Below are 14,622 nucleotides of genomic sequence, written 5' to 3'. Positions count from 1 at the left end.
AGTCCCCCCCAGATTTTCCTTCTTGACTCCCGGTGCTCTTTATCTCCACCAAGTAGCTTTCTCTGCCGGCAGAACCGGGCTTTCTCTATAGGGAGGGCTGAGAAATCCTAGTTTGACGTTTGGGACAGAATAAACCTTTGCTTTAGATCCTAACTTCCTGATCAGATACACCTGGTGGTTTTTTAAAAAAAATTATTATTTTTAGTATCACAGGACGCATCTTCTTTTGACAGCGTTGACTTTAGTGGAAATCTCTCGTCTCCTACTTTCGGACAAGGGTTGTATAATCTGGAATATAGGCGATGCCTTTCAATTGCCACTCCTACCGTATTTTACTGTGATGTAGACACCTTCCCCCCTCCCCCTCCTCTCAGAATCAGCTATCTCTCGTAAACCTGTGGCCACCACACAGCAGTTTGAGGCAGGCTTAGAAAGTTAGGCATCGCCAAAGTGCCACTGGTTTTCTTAACCTGCCATGCGAATGCCATTTTTGTTTACATCTTACTAAATGTTAGAGGCACTGAAGTATGGGGTGGCAATTATTTAAAAGGGGAATGGCCACTTTAAAACACACACACAACACACACACACACACACACACACACACACACATATGAAAGTGAGGAGCTAAGAAGTGGCAGTTTAAGATAAGGGCTGTCCTGGGCATACCATGCCTGGAACCCTAGCTACTCAGGAGGCTGAGGTCTGAGGAGGATCGCTGTTTGAAGCCAGCCTAGGCTGGGGGAAAAAAAAATCCATGAGACTCTTATCTCCAATTTTAACTACCAAAAATCCAGAAGTAGGGCTGTGATTCCAGTGGTAGAATGCCAGCCCTGAACAAAAAAAAAAAAGCTCAGGGAAAGCACCTAGGCCATGAGTTCAGGTTCCAGAACCAGCACACACAAACAACAAAGCCGGATGTGGAGCTAAAGGTCAGAGACCAGACCCAGAGTTAAAACCCCAGTTCTGAAACACACAAAAAAACAAACCATATCTGTGCCTCAGAACACAACTAATAAAGAGCAAGTTACCAGCCCTTTTGGGGTTTTCAAGTATAGAAATAGTACATTGAAACTAATTAACACACTTGTTGGATGAGTAAGTGAATGAATGAATGAATGAATTCCAATATAGTTTAAAACAACTGCATTGGATGATACTTTCTCCCCATAGGATTTTTTTTTCTTAGGGCATATATTTATTTGCCATTCCCTTTCAATTATGAGCATTTGAGAAGTAAAATCTTATCATTCATCAGCTTTTTAGACCACAACACATCAAAACAACCTGGAAAATATTTTTAAAAAGTTTTTGGTGACAGCCCACGGGCAAGTTAAGTTGGGATTACATGTTATTATGTGATGGAGGACATTCATTTCCTATAAGTTAAGTCACAGGATATTTAGTTTCTGTGTTGTTTTTTCTTACCATTAGATAGAGTTCCTTGAGATCAGCAATTGTGTTCCATTCATCCTGGGAATGCCAGCAGCAGGCATGGAGTCCAGCACTTCCCTGCAATGCAAAAAGTACTTGTTGCATAAATGAATGAGTGACTGACATGTGATGTATTTTCATGCGTCATAAAAAATAGCGTAAGACAGATACTAGTGGCCCATGCCTGTAATCATAGCTACTCAGGCAACGGATATATAGACCCTGAGTCCGAAATAAAATATGAGTGACACTCATCTCCAATTATCCAGGAAAACAAACAAACAAACAAACATGGAAGTGGAGCTGTGGCTCCAGTGCCAGCTTTGAGTGAAAAAGTCAAGAGATAGTAGTTAGGCCCCAAGGTTAAGCCCAAAAAACAAGACACATAGAATATAACTTCACTCAATTCAAAAGACAACATTCACCTACCCAGGACTCCCATGAGCTAATGTTCTCTTTTTTTTTTTTTTATAACCCATGCTACTCTAATTCGTTCTTTACTAAATATCAGCATGCTGTATCTTACCCACACAGTGTTTTTTCTGGCTTGGAAAAATTTCAAATAAAAAGTATCTGAAAGTTCCTCCTTTCAAAGAGATCAATACCTGTATACAATAGAATAAAAAACCTAAAAAATAAACAGATCACAGATGCCTTCTATCTTGATGGATTTTCTTAGTTTTAACATATGTTGACTTGGGTGGCATTTAAAAGCCATGGATGAAAGTTAATTTTTGAGAAATAAAGCCACAATTCTTTAAGACACAAGTGCAGCAAACTCCAGTCCTACTGGAATAGGGGCATTCAAATGCAGATGTCCTACTTAGCTTCTTACTGCTCATTAGTCCCTACAATGGACAGACATATTCCCTGGCATTGCTGATGCTCAGATAGCATCAGAGCAGAGACTGGTAAGAAGCACTGACCAAGAGATGGAGAAGTTTAAACATCTTCATTTTCCTCCCTAAGTGGAAGAAACCATAATTATAGTTTCTTTATTTCTCCTCTCTTGTTGGTAGATTTGTGACTACATTTAAGATTTTGGGGGAGGAATTGTGATTTGTCATTTTACTTATATCATTTTTCACCTAGTAGATGTGGACTTCTGCCCTTATTAGTAACATCTGTATAAAGTATACCTACCTTGGCCCTGGGCCTGATTTAATTCAATCCATGTCATGATAGTGCACAGGAGCTGTTTGTAAACCTATACTACTGAATGAAGGGTGACATCACAGAATACTATATAAAAGCAGATAATGATGCAAATAAATCCAGCAGAAAAGGGTTATGGTTATGTGTGCAGTAGAAGGTTAAAACCATAACATTCAAATGGCCAGGGCAAGCTTAACCTCATTTCCTAAGAAAAGACTCTGTGGAAGTGAGATTTCAGGAGTTCTTACATTTGCCCAGGAAAAACCATGCTAGAGTAGCTAATATTCATGTTTTACCTTTTGAGGTTATAAACCATGTTTACTTGTTATCTGACTGGTTCTTAATCTCAACCTTGTCCTAAATCTAACACACACTACTTTCACTTATCCATGAAGCCTTTTTGTTAAGGGTTTAAGTACATTATCTTATCTGTGAGGCTAGTATTACTATACCCAGTGTTGGTTATAACATAAATTAAGCCAAGCTTCTAAAATAAATAAACCCTAAATATAGAGTAAATTAGGAAGAAACATTTTCCTTCGACATTGGGAAAGTTTTCTCCCTCAGACACAGATGTGATTCGTGCCAGCATTGGAGAACATGGCTTCAGTGACTGTCTACCAAAGTCAACATGTTAATGCAGTCTAGGTTAGTTAGTCAAACTAGGAGAGGGGTGATGTGCAAGAGTGCTGATAGATGGTGGGGTACACAATTTTTATTGGTTAAAACTTATGGCATGCATCTTCTTCCTTTATCACCTAGAACTCTATCACATGGATAAACCTACAAGACAGGCCGAGAGATGTGTGTGACTTAGGAAGAAAGAAGTGTAGATTTTGAACATCTAGCAAAGACTGACTTAAGCAAGCATTTACAGGTGATGGGACACAACTTAAACATTCCTTTAAACCACAACTCTAAGTCTGCTACAGTTGTTCAGTGTACTTCACAGGTGAAGACTGAGATATTGGTGAAAGAAACAGATGTATATAGGGTGTGTGTCTGTCTGTGTGTCTGAAGCAACCCAGGGAAGTAGAGATAGTAGCACTGAACAGAGGCACAGTCCCTGCATATACAGGATACAACACAGGAAAATGCAAAGAAAGGATAATAAGCATGATTACAAAATACTATGGGAGAGAACAAAATTAAACATTGGGAATGTTCTAAGCACAAAAGACCAAAAATGCAAACACAGAAGGGAAGAAATTCAATACATCTTGAAAGAAAATTGGCACAGAAAATTATTCAAGTTACCCTGTCATTAGCTCTCCTACAGACCCAATGCAAGTTGTTTTTTTTCTTTTTTTTTGTTTTTTTTTTAAATGAAAGGTACAAATAAACACATACTCATGGGTAATAGAAGTATAGTAAGAGCCAGGTGCTTGGGGCTCATGCCTGCAGTCCTAGCTACTCAGGAGGCTGAGATCTGAGCTAGCCTGGGCAGTAAAATCCATGAGACTTTTATCTCCAAAAAAACGACCTGGAAAAAGCCTAAGTGGCACTGTGGCTTAAGTGGTAGAGTGCTAGCCTTGATCACAAATAGATTCAGGCAGAGTATACAGGCACTCAGTTCAAGCCCCAAGGACTGGAAAAATAAATAAATAAATAAATAGAATACAACAAAACAAAAAACTTCTATGAGAAGTATTTCTTAATTTACATGCAAAGTAGCCAATTCATTTCTGGTCAAGGTTCCTCACTGAGCATACCTTGTTATTCAGGAATCTCTCTCTATGTTTTAGCTGGAAATATTGGTACATGGAACACAAGAGTACGTATTCTAGTCTTCAGATACATCCCTGGTGTTCCACTATGCTGAGAGAAAGCAAATTCTGGTCATGCGCTTTTGAAAAGCTACAGGGTAAAGCTGAATGTGCATTAAAAAAAACATGGGGGCTGGGGATATGGCCTAGTGGCAAGAGTGCTCGCCCTGTATACATGAGGCCCCGGGTTCGATTCCCCAGCACCACATATACAGAAAACAGCCAGAAGTGGCGCTATGGTTCAAGTGGTAGAGTGCTAGCCTTGAGCAAAAAGAAGCCAGGGACAGTGCTCAGGCCCTGAGTTCAAGGCCCAGGACTGGCCAAAAAAAAAAAAAAAAAAAGAACATGGGTCACTGAATGACACCATACAGACATCAGGCCAGCCTAGGGGTGCTAACTCACAGACTGCTTATTAAGCATGGTTTCATGTGGGTAGCAAACAGTTGCACATTGTCCTTTTATCCAATCTGACAACTTCTAATGTTTAGTTAACTTGCTGAGTCCATAGCATGGCCTCTAATTATTGATATGGTGAGATTTAAATCTAAGATTACAAAATATGTTGTCCACATTCTGTTTCTTCTTTGCCCTTTCTTCTTCTTTTCAGTAATGAGCATGGTTTATTATTTTAAAAAATATCTCCACTACTAGCTTATTCTTTTAGACTTCACTTAAAAATGTTTAGTGTTCTGTGGTTCACATATGTGTTTTATTATGCTGCCAATATTCAAATAACATTATACCACTTGAGTAAACATGTGAGAAACTTAAGGTTCTGTGTTGCCAATTCATCCTTTCTATTGTGTTATTGTTATTGCTATACTATATAATAAACTTTTGGCTGCATATTGAAAATGTTATATATTTTGCTTTAGTCAATTATTTCAAACCTAATTCAAGTTTAAACTAATTAAAAAATTTTAAATTTGTACTTACTATCATTTTATCAAGTTCCCACAACTATTTTATTTTGCTTCCTGTATTTGTAGTTTATAGTTATGCCTCTCCTTTTGTTTTCTAATATGGATTAAGTAGTTAATTTTTTCCTATACAGTTATAACCAAAGGATTATGCTATACCATTGGGGTGTTAAAACAACCTGGCTTTTCTGATGTAAGGTCCACTTGTTCATGCTCTGTTATCTTTTAAAAATATTTTTGATTCAGCTGCTTAGTAGTCTAGGAAATTTTAGATTATTTGATTTTCTTTTCTTTTCTTTTTTTTTTTTGGCCAGTCCTGGGCCTTGAACTCAGGGCCTGAGCACTGTCCCTGGCTTCTTTTTGCTCAAGGCTAGCACTCTGCCACTTGAGCCACAGTGCCACTTCTGGCCGTTTTCTGTATGTGGTGCTGGGGAATCGAACCCAGGGCCTCATGCATACAAGGCAAGCACTCTTGCCACTAGGCCATATCCCCAGCCCAGATTATTTTATTTTCTATATTACCTAATAATTTCTAATTTATTGATCTTAACACATCTTTATTTTTTCTCTTAAATACATAAGAGTTTAAGTTGCTCTTCTTTAGCAACTTAAAGGATAACTTTGGCAAATAATATTTAAGCAGTTCAAATTGTATATTAGTTTGCAACATGATTGAAAAGATTAAAAATTAGGATATGTAAAATTAGAAGAATTCATTAGAGAAAAGTAAAAAATAAGGCATTAAAACAATTTTACATGGCTTTAAAAGGTGCTTTCATCTAAAATTAAATTGAAATTTCTATTAAACTGAAAAGTCAATGTTAACATAAATTTTTTAATAAAAAATGCCAAATGTGTTGCTAAGGTTTTGAGAATTAAATGAACTATTATAATTAATTAATTATAACTAAATTGGAATTGTATAATCATATTAAATATATTGATATAATTATATATTTCTATTTTAATTATAATGTATTATAGTAATATATTGTAATTAATTATAATCACCATTTTATTATATCACATCTTATAAACAGTGTAGAAATCTATATGTACTTATACAAAGTAAAGCACAGAGTGAGTTGTTTCATGTTTACTAAATTTCCATGATCACAGTAGGAATCTGTTGTGAGTGCCAAGATAGGTAGTTGACATTTCAAAATTAAGAATTATAATATAAAGAGAAGCAAGGGAACAGGCACTCTGTTTACTGGCATATAGCTCTTTATTACACAAGAATCTAGGTAAGTCCTGTTATAAGGCTTTGACAAGTAGTCTTTGTAGTTATGTAAGTGCTTTTCCTACTTAAATCCTCCACTCTCTGAAACAATGTATCTGCAGGAACAGCAGTGCAGCTTTGGTTTAGTGTTTCCTCTTTCCACAATACAGAGCAGGACTTGCTCCAGGCTGTGCTGCAAGATGCTGCGTGCAGCAGGCTAGGGTGTTAAGTAACTGAATATAAGCCTGGCTATGGCTTACATAGACCAGAGTCCTACAGTCACTGGTTGAAGCATCTGGAAATCCTGACTCCAAGCATATGCCCTTAACTCATCCACAACACAACTGCTCTTAGCCTTCCAGAAGGTAGATTCCAATTCCAAAATGACAAAGCAAACAAGAAAATACTGAGTTAGAGTTAGCAAACAAAAAGGAAAAATAGCCTTCCGACCAAGACAATGTTGATGCTCTAGTAGCAATGACTTCTAGACTTCAACAGGAGTGCACTTTGCTACTCAAACTTCATGTTCCTTATTGTTAAAAAGGAGATGCACTGAATTACATTACCTTCCACCTTCCTCTAGCTCTAAAATTCTGATTCCATGGAGTGAAGCTGAAAGCATGTGAAGCTGTGTAGGCCTGTAATCAATCCTAGCTACTAAAGACCCTGAGAACTGAGGATTGGGGTTTGAAGCTACCCCAGCAGATGAATCTGTGACTCATCTCCAATTAACCACAACAAGCCAGAAGTGGCTCAAGAAGTAGAGGACTGACTAGCCTTTAGCACAAAAGCACACTGACAGCACCCTGGCTCAGAGTTCAAGCCCCAGGACCAGCCGAAAGAAAGAAAGAGAAAAGAGAGAGAAGAGAGAGAAGAGAGAGAGAGAGAAAGAGAGAGAGAGAGAGATGGCAGGCAGGCAGGTTGGCAAGCAAGCATGTGAAGACTTTTTCCTGTGTCCCATTTTATCCTTGTGGTTAGACCTATACATCTCAATGGAGTCTTTGAGAAAGGATTTAACATCCTTTATACTGTATTCCAAGTAACATAGCAGAATGCATCAGAAACCTGCATTTATTTTGTTCAATAAGATGGCAAGTGTTTGGCTTTATAAAAGAAGATTGACTACAGCCTAATAGTCTCTTATGAGAGGATACAGTGATCAAAGATTTAGGCACAATTAGAAGCCTATTCTGTTTTTGTGAAACACAATCCAGATGTCAGAATTAGTAACTCTCTGCACACATGCAGTAACATACAACATACACACAATATAGACACCAAACCACACACCAATCATGATACATACCTCTACACCACATACCAGTCACACACATTTATAACATACACATACCAACCACATATTCATACAACATACACACATACACACACATACACACTATATATTCACCACACATACAACCCCAAAGATGAGGAAAAGAGAGATCTCATAAGCAGGAGAAGGCTGATATTTTCTCCACAGGAATAACACAAACCCAGCCATAAAGTAATGATGACTAGATACCATTCATCTCTATTAAAATATAATTACCCAAACTCTAGACTCAGCACATAAAACATCACTTCTTTCTTCTTACTGATGACATTGATGCAATCAAAATAAAACTCTGAACATATCTAGAATAAAAGTTCATTACAAAATCTCTTATTTCATTTTTTCCACAACAGGAAAATGCTGCTGTCCTCACTATCTCTGCTGGAACCTTCCATAGTCTCTACGCTTTTACCCCTATATCCCCTCACCAAGGGAAATATGTTCAGTCTTCTTTTGCAAATGTCCTTTTGAGCAACTCTTGCTGACATTCTCCAAGTCAGCGTCAACTCTGCATTTCTCACTTTGCAGCTGGAAACTTGTGCTGTGTGATGATTTAGATCTCTCTCTTTCTCTCTCTCTCTCTCTCCACCCATAGTTAAATTTTGACAATAGAGTCATAGGGAAACAAAACAAGAGCTGAAGATACATTTCAGTGGTACAGCAAGGTTCTGGGTTTGATGCCTAGCACAACACAACACTGCTCCTGCTAAGTATAAAATTAGTTATTGTTATTCTCATATTATTATGTCTTTCTATTCAGTTGTCTGGTGGTGGTAGATTTTTGACCACATATAGAAAAATATACATATATAAATATAAATACATATAGAAACAAAATAACAAATATATAAATACATGCACATATATATATACTTTCTCATATTTTATGAATACATTTGCTTTTTCTGTGCTTACCTTTCTACCCTCTTAATGTGTTAATTTATAGGTATTTTTAACCATTGTGTAGGCCCCCAAATAGACAAAAGACAAATAACTTTCAAATAGAGTCAAAATCAGCTACATTCTCTTGGTCTGTTTGGAATTATTTAAGAAATCCTTACACTGGGTAGTTTAGAGAAAAGTTATTTATGTCTCACAGTCCTGGGAACCTCAAAAGCCCAGTATCAATGCAGCAGATTCCTTTTTGAAGGTGATATCTATATATCCTCATATTGTGGAAGATGGAAAGGGGCTAGGAATCTCCCCTGAGTCTATTCTCTAAGCATAAAAGTGGAATTATCCACTCACAAGAGTAGAGTTGCCACCACTTACCCATGTCCTAAAGGAAATCACTGTACTATCACCATAATGGGTGTTAGATTTCACTATGAATTGTGGATGATATTCAGACCCTAACACCCACATTTCAATCATCACCTGCTTTTGCGCCATGTTTCTTGTTGGTCTTGTAATACTTGAGTTTGAACCCAGTGCTTTATACTTACTATCACCCTACCACTTGAGCTACTCTGCCAGCCCTTTTAGCATTAGCTTTTCTTCAATATAGGCTCTAGCTTTATGTCCAGGGAAGCTTGGACCGTGATCCTCTTATTTGTACTTCTCTACATAGCTAGAATGATGGGTGCTCACCACCATGCCCAGCCATTGTGCTTCCCCTGTAACTGGGAAAACAGGCACTTGCCATTGAGCCCAACCATTGCTTGAAATGGAATCTCAGGACGTTTTTGCCCAGGATAGCCTACAGCCATGATTCTCCAGATTTCTGCCTCCCCAAAAGCTAGGATTACAGGACTGAGTATCGTTGTCTAACTAGTAATACTTTTTTGTCATTGTTGTTTTGATAAATAGCCTAGGTCAACTACATGCATGAAAAGAAGGATTACAAAACAAATTACTCTTCATTGTTACTTCCCACTGTAGTAGAAATGGTTCCAGATAGATTATAGAGATAAATATAAAATAAAAAACAAGTCAGCTTTTAGAATAAAACAGGAACATACTTTTCTGGCTTTGGGATTGGTAAAATTTGTAAAAGATATCTCCATATTTTCAACATAAAGAAAAATAATAATTGGAGTGTACTAAAGGTTTATCTTGGAGTTATTAGGCTGCATCTCATTTAGGTATGAAACCCAAAGAATATTCATTCTTATCAATACATCTTCTTCAATATCTACCTTTCAGTTACCTTTCCAGCACTATAGCATCTTTGGGCTCTGAGAAAATAAAATAAAGAATATTTAAAAAAGAAAAAAAAGTTCAGGCACCAGAGGTCCATGCCTGTACTCCTAGCTACTCAGGAGGCTGAGATCTGAGAATCACCATTTGAAGTCAGCCCAGGCAGGAAAGTCAATAAAATTCTTATCTCCAATTCGCTATCCAAAAGCCAGAAGTGGAGCTGTGGCTCAAGTGGGAAACTTGAATAAGTTTACCTCTAGTATTGGGCAAAAACAAAAACAACAACCCTAATGGACAGTGCCCAGGACCTGAGTTCAAACGCAGGACACACATATACACACAAAAGAAACAAATGCATATACACATACATGAAAAGTATACGCACATACACACATTCTTCTTTAGCAGTGTATTGGTTCCTGGTGTTAACAATAGTCAGAAAAATAAATGTATTTACTAGCCTATCATCTGCTATGAATGGAATTGATTTGCATGTTACATCTTTTCACCAAACTTTTAGTTGCAAAATAAATGCCTCACATAAAGTAACTTGAAAAACAAGTATCTACACAGCTCCAGAAATCAACCATGTTTCAAGATTAATGGGGATGGTTTTTCTGTAAATTTAAGAGGGATTAAGCTTCAGGACATATGATTGGCTTGGACATTGCCCAGAACCTAGGAGCGTCTCTGGTGATTTAATCTGTGTACTGTTGTATTCTTCCTCACATATAAGTCCCTTGGAATTGTGTGAGCTTTAAGCCCTACATCCCTGGTCTGCCCTTGTGACCAATGAACCCTTTCATTTCCATGGCATCTCACAATGTTCTTTTCCTGATGATGTCAGAGTCTTTACTATTAGTAACTGCCTCCCCCCCCCCCCACTTTTTTTTTGGTAGTCATGAGGCTTGAACTCAGGCCTGGGCTCTGTTTCTGAGCTCAATGCTAGCACTTTACCACTTTGAGCCACAGGCTCCACTTTCTGTTTTCTAGTGGATAATTGGAGGTGAGAGTCTCATGGACTTTCTCACTGGGGCTGGCTTTGAACCTTGATCCTCACATCTCAGCCTCTTGAATAGCTAGGATTATAGGTATGAGCCACCACTGCCAGGCTGCCTGATTCTTTAATATTTCTCAATTAAAATATAAGACTAGGATAGAGCTCAACTCATCATGCCATACCAGGCTACATCATAAATCATTAATCAACCTAGAAAATAGGTGGTTTTCTCTCCCTATACTGTACTCTTGATTCTTCAACAGGGCCTCCAACGGTCATCTCTAATATATCCTTAATACACCCTTAATTCGACAGAGAACCTCATTGTATGGTTGAAAGGTTAGAGACCAAAGTCTGGGACATTTAATCTTTATTGAAGAAATTAGATAAGGATGTGGGAAGAACCTGCAACCTTTAAGAGTAAATTCCAAATCCATGAAAGTTTGGTGTCAGTGTGTGGTCTCAGCAGCCTTAAATTAAGGAGATATTAATCTAGCACAGATCAGCTCTTCTGCAGAATTCCATGGCTCACTCCTGGAATGATATCCTTTGACGTGGAAAGATGGGTACCCAAGCTTTTTCCAAGAGCAATTAGATTCAATATATATGTATATATGTACCTATATGTATATGTATGTACATATATATTCCTTACCATGGGACTCAGAACCATTGGGCTCCAATACTTTCTAACAGGTCAGTCAGACACTGTTACTACGACATTATTATGTAGGTAGTTAAGCAATGGTCTAATTTTTTCATTATTTGAGAATTAGGCTAAAAAAGAATTCCTGATGCTAATATTTAATGATGTGAACTGTTTAGAAAAGGCAATTTTTATACAGGGTCAGTTCTCACCAATAGGCAAATAAAGCTTTGTCCACATGAGAAAGAAAGCATTGATTTCCTTAAAAGTTTTATAAGGAAATTAAAGGTTTGCCCCACAATGCCACAGAGCCACTCTGTATGTGGGTGGAGAGACAGTTGGGAAGACAGAGACAAAGAAGAAAACATTGTTGCATCAGAGAAGTGGGCAGGAAAACAGTCCCTCTCCTTAAGTGATGAAGCCACAGGAGCCTAGGACATTCCCATGAGTGTCCAGTGATTGACAGCTAGGTTGCCCTGGAAACCACCTGGCTCTATCCTGTCAGGCTGGCTTGCTGCCTTTCACTTATCAGATAATGGAATGATAAAATGTTATGAAGTTCCACCTCTCTCTCTCTCTCTCTCTCTCTCTCTCTCCCCCATACACCTCCTTCCTTCTCCTTCCCTCTTCTTCCTCCCTCCTACTGCTGTCCTTCTTTTCCTCTTTTGAGAATGTTCATTGAACCAATGGAATGATATAGATAGAAAAATAAGCAGATGTATTCTTCCTGAAGGCTGAAAGTTTAGAAAGAAAATACTTCTCAGTTAGACAAAGATGTTTCCCTACCAGAAAACTTCAGTAAAAAATAAAACTGCAGTCATTTTTTAAAATGAAATATGTGTTGATTTTCAATGAAATAATGAGTTGAGATTGGCCTGCAGCTGGTATATTTGGTAGTGAGGATAGGCAAAGGGTTTGATGTAGGTAAGCCATAGGTAGAAACATTTACTGTAGCTAGTGGTAAAGAGCTAGCTAGCTGTGCAATGCCAAAGGTTCTGAGTTGTATCATGGAGGCAATGAAGAGCCACTTCTATTGTAAAAAAAGGCATCACTGGATCAAAAGCCCAGGGGTGCTGGAAACAGAGATTTTGGTGCCATCACTCAAGCCATGACAATGGATGTGACCAAGTGGGAACAATGTAGAGAAGGAGGGACAGTCAAGGATGGTCTGAGGACAGTGGGAAGGAGAGAGAAGTCAGCCAAGACAGAAAACAGAAATACAAAATCAGAGACACATGCCAAAGTTGCAGTCTAGAAGCACAAGTTTCAAGATTAGTCCTCTTCTTATACACATACCACCAACCTCCCTCTACTCTTGCTTTTTATGGTAAAATGGGGTGAAGGGTCATCAAAAGACTAAAGCGAGGTTAAAGAACATTCCCCAGTGAGCCCACTTTCTAATACCTTCTTAACAGTATAGCTAACTATAGACTTAGATTCTTAGTAGGGATAAGGAAAAAAATAATAGCCAGGCACTGGTGACTCATGCCTGTAATCTTAGAAACTCAGGAGGCTGAGATCTGAGGATTTAAAGCCATCTGGTTTAAAGCCATCTGGGGCAGGAATGTCTGTGAAACTATTGTCTCCAATTAGCTACCAAAAATGTTGGAAGTAGAGCTGGGGCTCAATACTAGAGCACTAGTCTTTTTCTTTTTTTGTAATTTATTTATTAATTAAAGAAAAGTTTTTTTGACAAGGTGTTGTGCAAAAAGGGTACAGTTACATAGTAGGGCAGTGTGTACATTACTTGAGAGCACTAGTCTTGAACAAAGAAATTCAGTGACAGGGCCCAGCCCCTGGGTTTAAGCCCCAGGACTAGGACATACACAAAAATATCATAGCAATAAAAATTTATTTTTATTAGAGGCTGGAGGCTACACGGAGACTTCACACATAATTTCTCATAATAACTCTATGTAGAATTTTAATTTTTAATTAAGCCATTTTTAAAGTCCAGGCTATCTTACTTAATGATCTAAGTAAGCAACAAAACTAGGTTTAAGACCAAAACAGTCTCTTGACATTCTTTCCCAGTGAGCCCTACACTTTGAGCATCCAATTGGCTGAGAAAGATGTAAAGCATCTCACATCATATGTATTTTTCATAAGAAAGAAGATCTAAAATGAAAGTTTTTAAATCACGGCAATAGAAGCAGGCAAGATTGGTCATTAGGAACAAATCTAAATATAGTAAAAGAGATCTCAAAATACCAGTAGACTGATGAAGGGATTATTGTAATATAAATAAGTCCAAGTGTTAGAACATACTTATTTTATTAGAAACATAAATATAAATGTTTGAAAAGCACTCAAAAAGAAAAAAAAAAAAAAAGCAAGTCTTCATTCCTAGCCCTCATATAGTCTCTCCCCACATGGTTTCCTTTCTTGCTTTTGCAAAATGAGTTCAGATAAATGTTTAGTCATTTTCCCTTTATCAGAGAATGGCCAAGTACCTACACTTCAGCCTTCATTTCATGTCCAAAAAAGGACTCCATTCCTAGTATTGTGCTGGCTATTTCCGATAAGGAATCTTCAGATGCGTTCTTTGCTGGTCCCAAGATTAAAGTCTGTTTTTAGATGGGCTTTTTTTCTTTTCAGTTTAAAGAAATGAAGAGCAATTTAATTTCTTCTGTAAAATTTCTTCTGCGAAATGTATTTGCTATAGTAAGGGAGATGATAAATGGATGTGATGAGGAATATCACAGAAAATGTTCAACTCAGAATTAATTAAGAGTCTTACGTGGGTACATTCACATCTTTCATTCAAGTAGAAGTCACTGGGTTTTCCCATCTTGGAAAGTTCTACAACCACAGAAGAAAATCCAATGTGGAAATTTTATTAACAGAAAGCTCTGGTGATCTTATAGCCATAGCTATGCTAACACACAATAAACAAACAAAATCATGGTAATGAGGCTAGTATATTTTACTCAAAAGAAAAAGAGGCTGAACTAAACAATGATTAATGCACATGTTAAGTAGCTTCACACCTTTCATCTTGCTTTCA

Source organism: Perognathus longimembris, chromosome 18 (genome assembly GCF_023159225.1).
Source record: "Perognathus longimembris pacificus isolate PPM17 chromosome 18, ASM2315922v1, whole genome shotgun sequence".
NCBI classification, from domain to species: Eukaryota; Metazoa; Chordata; class Mammalia; order Rodentia; family Heteromyidae; genus Perognathus; species Perognathus longimembris.
This window is presented reverse-complemented; position numbering follows the sequence as displayed.